Below are 12,727 nucleotides of genomic sequence, written 5' to 3' on the forward strand. Positions count from 1 at the left end.
CATCTGGAGGCATTCTGTAATCTGTGGAATATCATAGTGTTGAGGAAACACAGAAATTTCATCGGGATTGAATACAACAGTCACCATGCAGACTTTCCTCCATGGGAGTAATGACTCTAACAGTGTACGCTTTGATCGTTCCCTGGAAGACCAGTAGTAGTTTCCGATGCACATCCGGATTCTATCTGTAATCTGTGGACTATCAGGGTGTTGATGAAGCACAGAAATTGCATCGGGATTGAATACAACAGTCACCATGCGCACTTCCCCCCATGGGAGCAATGTCTCTAAGAGTTTACGCTTTGATCGTTCCCTTGAAGACCAGTAGTAGTTTCCGATGCACATCTGGAGGCATTCTGTAATCTGTGGACTATCAGAGTGGTGATGAAACACAGAAGTTGCATCGGGATTGAATACAACAGTCACCATGCGCACTTTCCTCCATGGGAGTAATGTCTCTAACAGTCTACGCTTTGATCGTTCCCTGGAAGACCAGTAGTAGTTTCCGATGCACATTTTGATTCTTTCTGTAATCTGTGGACCATCAGGGTGTTGATGAATCCCGGAAATTGCATCTGGATTGAATACAACAGTCACCATGCGCACTTTCCTCCATGGGAGTAATATCTCAAACAGTCTACGCTTTGATTGTTCCCTGGAAGACCAATAGTAGTTTCCGATGCACATCTGGAGGCATTCTGATATCTGTGGACTAACTGAGTGTTGACAAAACACAGAAATTGCATCGTGATTGAATACAACAGTCACCATGCACACTTTCCTCCATGGGAGTAATGTCTCTAACAGTCTACGGTTTGATCGTTCCCTGGATACCAGTAGTAGTTTCCGATGGACATCTGGTGGCATTCTGTAATCTGTAGACAATCAGAGTGTTGATGAAACACAGAAATTGCATCGGGATTGAATACAACAGTCACCATGCGCTCTTTCCTCCATGGGAGTAATGTCTCTATCAGTCTACGCTTTGATCGTTCCCTGGAAGGCCAGTAGTAGTTTCCGATGCACATCTGGTGGCACTCTGTAATCTGTGGACTATCAGAGTGTTGATGAAACACAGACATTGCATCGGGATTGAATACAACAGTCACCATGCGCACTTTCCTCCATGGGTGTAATTCTCAAACCGTCTACGATTTGATCGTTCCCTGAACGACCAGTAGTGATTTCCGATGCCCATCTGGTGGCAATCTGTAATCTGTGGACTATCAGAGTGTTGATGAAACACAAAAATTTCCTCGGGATTGAATACAACAGTCACCATGCGCACTTTTCTCCATGGGAGTAATGTCTCAAACTGTCTATGCTTTGATCGTTCCCTGGAAGACCAGTAGTAGCTTCCGATGCACATCTGGTGGCAGTCTGTAATCTGTGGTCTATCAGAGTGTTGATGAAACACAGAAATTGAATCGGAATGTAATACAACAGTCACCATGCGCACTTTCCGCCACGGGAGTAAAGTCTCAAACAGTCTACGCTTTGATCGTTCCCTGGAACACCAGTAGTAGTTTCCGATGCACATCTGGTGGCATTCTGTAATCTGTGGATTATCAGAGTGTTGATGAAACACAGATATTGCATCGGGAATGAATACAACTGTCACAATGCGCACTTTCCTCCATGGGAGGAATGTCTCAAACAGTCTACGCTTTGATCGGTCCCTGGAAGACCAGTAGTAGTTTCCGATGCACATCTGGTGGCATTCTGTAATCTGTTGACAATCAGAGTGTTGATGACACACTGAAATTGAATCGGAATTGAATACAACAGTCACCATGCGCACTTCCCTCCACAGGAGTAATGTCTCAAACATTCTATGCTTTGATCGTTCCTGGAAGACCAATAGTAGTTTCCGATGCACGTCTGGTTGGATTCTGTAATCTGTGGAGTATCAGATTGTTGATGAAACACAGAAATTGCATCGGGATTGAATACAACAGTCACCATGCGCACTTACGTCCATGGGAGTAATGTCTCTAACAGTCTACGCTTTGATCGTTCCCTGGAAGACCAGTAGTACTTCTCGATGCACATCTGGAGGTTTTCCGAAAAATGTGGACTATAAGAGTGTTGATGAAGCACAGAAATTGCATCGGGATTGAATACAACAGTCACCATGCGCAGTTTCCTCCATGGGAGTAATATATCAAAGAGTTTACGCTTTGATCGTTCCCTGGAAGACCAGTAGTAGTTTACGATACACATCTGGAGGCATTCTGTAATCTGTGGAGTATCAGATTGTTGATGAAACACAGAAATTGCATCGGGAATGAATACAACAGTCACCATGCGCACTTACCTCCATGGGAGTAATGTCTCTAACAGTCTACGCTTTGATCGTTCCCTGGAAGACCAGTAGTACTTCCCGAAGCACATCTGGAGGCTTTCCGTAAACTGTGGACTATAAGAGTGTTGATGAAACACAGAAATTGCATCGGGATTGAATACAACAGTATCCATGCGCAGTTTCCTCCATGTGAGTAATGTCTCAAACAGTCTACGCTTTGATCGTTCCTAGGAAGACCAGTAATAGTTTCCGATGCACATCTGAAGGCATTCTGTAATCTGTGGACTAACTGAGTGTTGACAAAACACAGAAATTGCATCGTGATTGAATACAACAGTCACCATGCGCACTTTCCTCCATGGGAGTAATGTCTCTAACAGTCTACGATTTGATCGTTCCCTGGAAGACCAGTAGTAGTTTCCGATGCACATCTGGTGGCACTCTGTAATCTGTGGACTATCAGAGTGTTGATGAAACACCGAAATTGCATCGGGATTGAATACAACATTCACCATGCGCACTTTCCTCTATGGGTGTAATTCTCAAACCGTCTACGATTTGATCATTCCCTGAACGACCAGTAGTAGTTTCCGATGCACATCTGGTGGCATTCTGTAATCTGTGGTGTATCAGATTGTTGATGAAACACAGAAATTGAATCGGAATGGAATACAACAGTCACCATGCGCACTTTCCGCCACAGGAGTAATGTCTCAAACAGTCTACGTTTTGATCGTTCCCTGGAAGACCAGTAGTAGTTTCCGATGCACATCTGGTGGCATTATGTAATCTGTGGACTATCAGAGTGTTGATGAAACACAGAAATTGCATCGGGAATGAATACAACAGTCACCATGCGCACTTTCCTCCATGGGAGTAATGTCTCAAACAGTCTACGCTTTGATCGGTCCCTGGAAGACCAGTAGTAGTTTCCGATGCACATCTGGTGGCATTCTGTAATCTGTGGACTATCAGAGTGTTGATGAAACACAGAAATTGCATCGGGAATGAATACAACAGTCACCATGCGCACTTTCCTCCATGGGATTAATGTCTCAAACAGTCTACGCTTTGATCGGTCCCTGGAAGACCAGTAGTAGTTTCCGATGCACATCTGTTGGCATTCTGTAATCAGTTGACAATCAGAGTGTTGATGAAACACAGAAATTGAATCGGAATTGAATACAACAGTCACCGTGCGCACTTCCCTCCACAGGAGTAATGTCTCAAACATTCTATGCTTTGATCGTTCCTGGAAGACCAATAGTAGTTTCCGATGCACGTCTGGTTGGATTCTGTAATCTGTGGACTATCAGAGTGTTGATGAAACACAGAAATAGCCTCGGGATTGAATACAACAGTCACCATGCGCACTTACGTCCATGGGAGTAATGTCTCTAACAGACTACGCTTTGATCGTTCCCTGGAAGACCAGTAGTACTTCTCGATGCACATCTGGAGGCTTTCCGTAAACTGTGGACTATCAGAGTGTTGATGAAGCACAGAAATTGCATCGGGATTGAATACAACAGTCACCATGCGCACTTTCCTCCATGGGAGTAATGTATCAAAGAGTTTACGCTTTGATCGTTCCCTGGAAGGCCAGTAGTAGTTTCCGATGCACATCTGGAGGCATTCTGTAATCTGTGGAGTATCAGATTGTTGATGAAACACAGAAATTGCATCGGGAATGAATACAACAGTCACCATGCGCACTTACCTCCATGGGAGTAATGTCTCTAACAGCCTACGCTTTGATCGTTCCCTGGAAGACCAGTAGTACTTCCCGATGCACATCTGGAGGCTTTCCGTAAACTGTGGACTATAAGAGTGTTGATGAAGCACAAAAGATGCATCGGGATTGAATACAACAGTCACCATGCGCACTTTCCTCCATGGGAGTAATTCTCAAACAGTCTTCGCTTTGATCGTTCCCTGGAAGACGAGTAGCAGTTTCCGATGCACATCTGGATGCTTTCTGTAATCTGTGGACTATCAGAGTGTTGATGAAACACAGAAATTGCATCGGGATTGAATACAACAGTATCCATGCGCAGTTTCCTCCATGTGAGTAATGTCTCAAACAGTCTACACTTTGATCGTTCCCTGGAAGACAAGTAGTAGTTTCCGATGCACATCTGGTGGCATTCTGTAATCTGTAGACTATCATAGTGTTGATGAAACAATGATATTGCTTCGGAATTGAATACAACAGTCACCATGCGCACTTTCCTCCATGGGAGTAATGTCTCTAACAGTCTACGCTTTGATAGTTCCCTGGATACCAGTAGTAGTTTCCGATGGACATCTGGTGGCATTCTGTAATCTGTAGACTATCAGAGTGTTGATGAAACACAGAAATTGCATCGGGATTGAATACAACAGTCACCATGCGCACTTTCCTCCATGGGAGTAAATTCCCTAACAGTCTACGCTTTGATCGTTCCCTGGAAGACCAGTAGTAGTTTCCGATGCACATCTGGTGGCATTCTGTAATCTGTGGACTATCGGAGTGTTGATGAAACACAGAAATTGCATCGGGATTGAATACAACAGTCACCATGCGCACTTTCCCCCATGGGAGTAATGTCTCTAACAGTCTACGCTTTGATCGTTCCCTGGAAGACCAGTAGTAGTTTCCGATGCACATCCGGATTCTTTCTGTAATCTGTGGACAATCAGGGTGTTCATGAAACACCGAAATTGCATCGGGATTGAATTCAACAGTCACCATGCGCACTATCTTCCATGGGAGTAATATCTCAAACAGTCTACGCTTTGATCGTTCCCTGGAAGACCAGTAGTAGTTTCCGATGCACATCTGGAGGCATTCTGATATCTGTGGACTAACGAGTGTTGACGAAACACAGAAATTGCATCGGGATTGAATACAACAATCACCATGCGCACTTTCCTCCATGGGTGTAATTCTTAAACCGTCTACGCTTTGATCGTTCCCTGGAAGACCAATAGTAGTTTCCGATGCACATCTGGATAGTTTCTGTAATCTGTGGCCTATCAGAGTGTTGATGAAACACAGAAATTGAATCGGAATGGAATACAACATTCACCATGCGAACTTTCCTCCATGGGAGTAATGTCTCAAACAGTCTACGCTTTGATCGATCCCTGGAAGACCAGTAGTTGTTTCCGATGCACATCTGGTGTCATTGTGTAATCTGTTGACAATCAGAGTGTTGATGAAACACAGAAATTGAATCGGAATTGAATACAACAGTCACCATGCGCACTTTCCTTCATGGGAATAATGTCTCAAACAGTCTACGATTTGATCGTTCCTAGGAAGACCAGTAGTAGTTTCTGATGCACATCTGAAAGCATTCTGTAATCTGTGGACTATCAGAGTGTTGATGAAACACAGAAATTGCATCGGGATTGAATACAACAGTCTCCATGCGCACTTCCCCCCATGGGAGCAATGTCTCAAAGAGTTTACGCTTTGATCGTTCCCTTGAAGACCAGTAGTAGTTTCCGATGCACATCTGGAGGCATTCTGTAATCTGTGGACTATCAGAGTGGTGATGAAACACAGAAATTGCATCGGGATTGAATACAACAGTCACCATGCGCACTTTCCTCCATGGGAGTAATGTCTTAAACCCTCTACGCTTTGATCCATCAGTGGAAGACCAGTAGTAGCTTACGATGCACATCTGGTGGCATTCTAAAATCTGTAGACTATCAGAGAGTTGATGAAACAAAGATATTGCTTCGGGATTGAATACAACAGTCACCATGCGTACTTTCCTCCATGGGAGTAATGTCACTAACAGTCTACGCTTTGATCGTTCCCTGGAAGACCAGTAGTAGTTTCCGATGCACATCTGGAGGCATTCTGATATCTGTGGACTAACTGAGTGTTGACGAAACACAGAAATTGCATCGGGATTGAATACAACAGTCACCATGCGCACTTTCCTCCATGGGTGTAATTCTCAAACCGACTACGATTTGATCGTTCCCTGGAAGACCAGTAGTAGTTTCCGATGCGCATCTGGTGGCATTCTGTAATCTGTGGTCTATCAGAGTGTTGATGAAACACAGAAATTGAATCGGAAAGGAATACAACAATCACGATGCGCATTTTCCTCCATGGGAGTAATGTCTCAAATACTTTACGCTTTGATCGTTCCCTGGAAGACCAGTAGTAGTTTCCGATGCACATCTGGTGGCATTCTGTAATCTGTGGACTATCAAAGTGTTGATGAAACACAGAAATTGAATCGAGATTGAATACAACAGTCAGCATGCGCACTTTCTACTAAGGGAGTAATGTCTCAAACAGTCTACGCTTTGATCGTTCCCTGGAAGACCAGTAGTAGTTTCCGATGCACATCTGGAGGCATTCTGATATCTGTGGACTAACTGAGTGTTGACGAAACACAGAAATTGCATCGGGATTGAATACAACAGTCACCATGCGCACTTTCCTCCATGGGAGTAATGTCTCAAACAGTCTACGCTTTGATCGGAACCTGGAAGACCAGTAGTAGTTTCCGATGCACATCTGGTGCCATTCTGTAACCTGTTGACAATCAGAGTGTTGATGAAACACAGAAATTGAATCGGAATTGAATACAACAGTCACCATGCGCACTTTCCTCCACGGGAGTAATGTCTCAAACAGTCTATACTTTGATCGTTACTGGAAGACCAGTAGAAGTTTCCGATGCAGGTCTGGTTGGATTCTGTAATCTGTGGACTATCAGAGTGTTGATGAAACACAGAAATTGCCTCGGGATGGAATACAACAGTAACCATGCGTACTTTTCTTAATGGGAATAATGTCTCAAACAGTCTACGCTTTGATCGTTCCCTTGAGGACCAGTAGTAGTTTCCGATGCACATCTGGAGGCATTCTGTAATCTGTGGACTATCAGAGTGGAGATGAAACACAGAAATTGCATCGGGATTGAATACAACAGTCACCTTGCGCACTTTCCTCCATGGGAGTAATGTCTTAAACCCTCTACGCTTTGATCCATCAGTGGAAGACCAGTAGTAGCTTACGATGCACATCTGGTGGCATTCTAAAATCTGTAGACTATCAGAGAGTTGATGAAACAAAGATATTGCTTCGGGATTGAATACAACAGTCACCATGCGTACTTTCCTCCATTGGAGTAATGTCACTAACAGTCTACGATTTGATCGTTCCCTGGAAGACCAGTAGTAGTTCCGATGCACATCTGGAGGCATTCTGTAATCTGTGGAATATCATAGTGTTGAGGAAACACAGAAATTGCACAGGATTGAATACAACAGTCACCATGCACACTTTCCTCCATGGGAGTAATGACTCTAACAGTCTACGCTTTAATCGCTCCCTGGAAGACCAGTAGTAGTTTCCGATGCACATCCGGATTCTTTCTGTAATCTGTGGACTATCAGGGTGTTGACGAAGCACAGAAATTACATCGGGATTGAATACAACAGTCACCATGCGCACTTTACTCCATAGGAGTAACATCTCAAACAGTCTACGCTATGATCGTTCCCTGGAAGACCAGTAGTAGTTTCCGATGCACATCTGGAGGCATTCTGATATCTGTGGACTAACTGAGTGTTGACGAAACACAGAAATTGCATCGGGATTGAATACAACAGTCACCATGCGCACTTTCCTCCATGGGTGTAATTCTCAAACCGACTACGATTTGATCGTTCCCTGGAAGACCAGTAGTAGTTTCCGATGCACATCTGGTGGCATTCTGTAACCTGTGGACTATCAGACTGTTGATGAAACACAGAAATTGCCTCGGGATTGAATACAACGGTCTGCATGCGCACTTTCCTTCATGGGAATAATGTCTCAAACAGGCTACGCTTTGATCGTTCCCTGGAAGACCAGTAGTAGTTTCCGATGCGCATCTGGTGGCATTCTGTAATCTGTGGTCTATCAGAGTGTTGATGAAACACAGAAATTGAATCGGAAAGGAATACAACAATCACGATGCGCATTTTCCTCCATGGGAGTAATGTCTCAAATACTTTACGCTTTGATCGTTCCCTGGAAGACCAGTAGTAGTTTCCGATGCACATCTGGTGGCATTCTGTAATCTGTGGACTATCAAAGTGTTGATGAAACACAGAAATTGCATCGAGATTGAATACAACAGTCAGCATGCGCACTTTCTACTAAGGGAGTAATGTCTCAAACAGTCTACGCTTTGATCGTTCCCTGGAAGACCAGTAGTAGTTTCCGATGCACATCTGGAGGCATTCGGATATCTGTGGACTAACTGAGTGTTGACGAAACACAGAAATTGCATCGGGATTGAATACAACAGTCACCATGCGCACTTTCCTCCATGGGAGTAATGTCTCAAACAGTCTGCGCTTTGATCGGAACCTGGAAGACCAGTAGTAGTTTCCGATGCACATCTGGTGCCATTCTGTAACCTGTTGACAATCAGAGTGTTGATGAAACACAGAAATTGAATCGGAATTGAATACAACAGTCACCATGCGCACTTTCCTCCACGGGAGTAATGTCTCAAACAGTCTATACTTTGATCGTTACTGGAAGACCAGTAGAAGTTTCCGATGCAGGTCTGGTTGGATTCTGTAATCTGTGGACTATCAGAGTGTTGATGAAACACAGAAATTGCCTCGGGATGGAATACAACAGTAACCACGCGTACTTTTCTTAATGGGAGTAATGTCTCAAACAGTCTACTCTTTGATTGTTCCCTGGAAGACCAGTAGTAGTTTCCTATGCACATCTGGATTCTTTCTGTAATCAGTTGACTATCAGAGTGTTGATGAAACACAGAAATTGCATCGGGATTGAATACAACAGTCACCATGCGCACTTACCTCCATGGGAGTAATGTCTCAAACACTCTACGCTTTTATCGGTCCCTGGAAGACCAGTAGTAGTTTCCGATGCACATCTGGTGGCATTCTGTAATCAGTTGACAATCAGAGTGTTGATGAAACACAGAAATTGAATCGGAACTGAATACAACAGACACAATGCGCACTTTCCTCCACAGGAGTAATGTCTCAAACATTCTATGCTTTGATCGTTCCTGGAAGACCAATAGTAGTTTCCGATGCACGTCTGGTTGGATTCTGTAATCTGTGGACTATCAGAGTGTTGATGAAACACAGAAATAGCCTCGGGATTGAATACAACAGTCACAATGCGCACTTTTCTTCATGGGAATAATGTCTCAAACAGTCTACGCTTTGATCGTTCCTAGGAAGACCAGTTATAGTTTCCGATGCACATCTGAAGGCAGTCTGTAATCTGTGGACTAGCAGATTGTTGATGAAACACAGAAATTGCATCGGGAATGAATACAACAGTCACCATGCGCACTTACCTCCATGGGAGTAATGTCTCTAACAGTCTACCCTTTGATCGTACCTTGGAAGACCAGTAGTACTTCCCGATGCACATCTGGAGGCTTTCCGTAAACTGTGGCCTATAAGAGTGTTGATGAAGCACAAAAGGTGCATCGGGATTGAATACAACAGTCACCATGCGCACTTTCCTCCATGGGAGTAATTCTCAAACAGTCTGCGCTTTGATCGTTCCCTGGAAGACGAGTAGTAGTTTCCGATGCACATCTGGATGCTTTCTGTAATCTGTGGACTATCAGAGTGTTGATGAAACACAGAAATTGCATCGGGATTGAATACAACAGTATCCATGCGCAGTTTCCTCCATGTGAGTAATGTCTCAAACAGTCTACACTTTGATCGTTCTCTGGAAGACAAGTAGTAGTTTCCGATGCACATCTGGTGGCATTCTGTAATCTGTAGACTATCATAGTGTTGATGAAACAATGATATTGCTTCGGAATTGAATACAACAGTCACCATGCGCACTTTCCTCCATGGGAGTAATGTCTCTAACAGTCTACGCTTTGATCGTTCCCTGGAAGACCAGTAGTAGTTTCCGATGCGCATCTGGTGGCATTCTGTAATCTGTGGTCTATCAGAGTGTTGATGAAACACAGAAATTGAATCGGAAAGGAATACAACAATCACGATGCGCATTTTCCTCCATGGGAGTAATGTCTCAAATACTTTACGCTTTGATCGTTCCCTGGAAGACCAGTAGTAGTTTCCGATGCACATCTGGTGGCATTCTGTAATCTGTGGACTATCAAAGTGTTGATGAAACACAGAAATTGCATCGAGATTGAATACAACAGTCACCATGCGCACTTTCCTCCATGGGAGTAATGTCTCAAACAGTCTACGCTTTGATCGGAACCTGGAAGACCAGTAGTAGTTTCCGATGCACATCTGGTGCCATTCTGTAACCTGTTGACAATCAGAGTGTTGATGAAACACAGAAATTGAATCGGAATTGAATACAACAGTCACCATGCGCACTTTCCTCCACGGGAGTAATGTCTCAAACAGTCTATACTTTGATCGTTACTGGAAGACCAGTAGAAGTTTCCGATGCAGGTCTGGTTGGATTCTGTAATCTGTGGACTATCAGAGTGTTGATGAAACACAGAAATTGCCTCGGGATGGAATACAACAGTAACCATGCGTACTTTTCTTAATGGGAATAATGTCTCAAACAGTCTACGCTTTGATCGTTCCTAGGAAGACCAGTAGTAGTTTCCGATGCACATCTGAAGGCATTCTGTAATCTGTGGACTAGCAGAGAGTTGATGAAACACAGAAATTGCATCGGGATTGAATACAACTGTCACCATGCGCACTTCCCTCCATGGGAGTAATGTCACAAAGAGTTTACGATTTGATCGTTCCCTGGAAGACCAGTAGTAGTCTCCGATGCATATCTGGAGGCATTCTGTAATCTGTGGAGTATCAGATTGTCGATGAAGCACAGAAATTGCATCGGGATTGAATACGACAGTCTCCATGCGCACTTACCTCCATGGGAGTAATGTCTCAAACACTCTACGCTTTTATCGGTCCCTGGAAGACCAGTAGTAGTTTCCGATGCACATCTGGTGGCATTCTGTAATCAGTTGACAATCAGAGTGTTGATGAAACACAGAAATTGAATCGGAACTGAATACAACAGTCACAATGCGCACTTCCCTCCACAGGAGTAATGTCTCAAACATTCTATGCTTTGATCGTTCCTGGAAGACCAATAGTAGTTTCCGATGCACGTCTGGTTGGATTCTGTAATCTGTGGACTATCAGAGTGTTGATGAAACACAGAAATAGCCTCGGGATTGAATACAACAGTCACAATGCGCACTTTTCTTCATGGGAATAATGTCTCAAACAGTCTACGCTTTGATCGTTCCTAGGAAGACCAGTTATAGTTTCCGATGCACATCTGAAGGCATTCTGTAATCTGTGGACTAGCAGATTGTTGATGAAACACAGAAATTGCATCGGGAATGAATACAACAGTCACCATGCGCACTTACCTCCATGGGAGTAATGTCTCTAACAGTCTACCCTTTGATCGTACCATGGAAGACCAGTAGTACTTCCCGATGCACATCTGGAGGCTTTCCGTAAACTGTGGCCTATAAGAGTGTTGATGAAGCACAAAAGGTGCATCGGGATTGAATACAACAGTCACCATGCGCACTTTCCTCCATGGGAGTAATTCTCAAACAGTCTGCGCTTTGATCGTTCCCTGGAAGACGAGTAGTAGTTTCCGATGCACATCTGGATGCTTTCTGTAGTCTGTGGACTATCAGAGTGTTGATGAAACACAGAAATTGCATCGGGATTGAATACAACAGTATCCATGCGCAGTTTCCTCCATGTGAGTAATGTCTCAAACAGTCTACACTTTGATCGTTCCCTGGAAGACAAGTAGTAGTTTCCGATGCACATCTGGTGGCATTCTGTAATCTGTAGACTATCATAGTGTTGATGAAACAATGATATTGCTTCGGAATTGAATACAACAGTCACCATGCGCACTTTCCTCCATGGGAGTAATGTCTCTAACAGTCTACGCTTTGATAGTTCCCTGGATACCAGTAGTAGTTTCCGATGGACATCTGGTGGCATTCTGTAATCTGTAGACTATCAGAGTGTTGATGAAACACAGAAATTGCATCGGGATTGAATACAACAGTCACCATGCGCACTTTCCTCGATATGAGTAAATTCCCTAACAGTCTACGCTTTGATCGTTCCCTGGAAGACCAGTAGTAGTTTCCGATGCACATCTGGTGGCATTCTGTAATCTGTGGACTATCAGAGTGTTGATGAAACACAGAAATTGCATCGGGATTGAATACAACAGTCACCATGCGCACTTTCCTCCATGGGAGTAATGTCTCTAACAGTCTACGCTTTGATCGTTCCCTGGAAGACCAGTAGTAGTTTCCGATGCACATCCGGATTCTTTCTGTAATCTGTGGACAATCAGGGTGTTCATGAAACACAGAAATTGCATCGGGATAATACAAGTCACCATGCGCACTATCT

Source organism: Schistocerca gregaria, chromosome 1 (genome assembly GCF_023897955.1).
Source record: "Schistocerca gregaria isolate iqSchGreg1 chromosome 1, iqSchGreg1.2, whole genome shotgun sequence".
Taxonomy (NCBI): domain Eukaryota; kingdom Metazoa; phylum Arthropoda; class Insecta; order Orthoptera; family Acrididae; genus Schistocerca; species Schistocerca gregaria.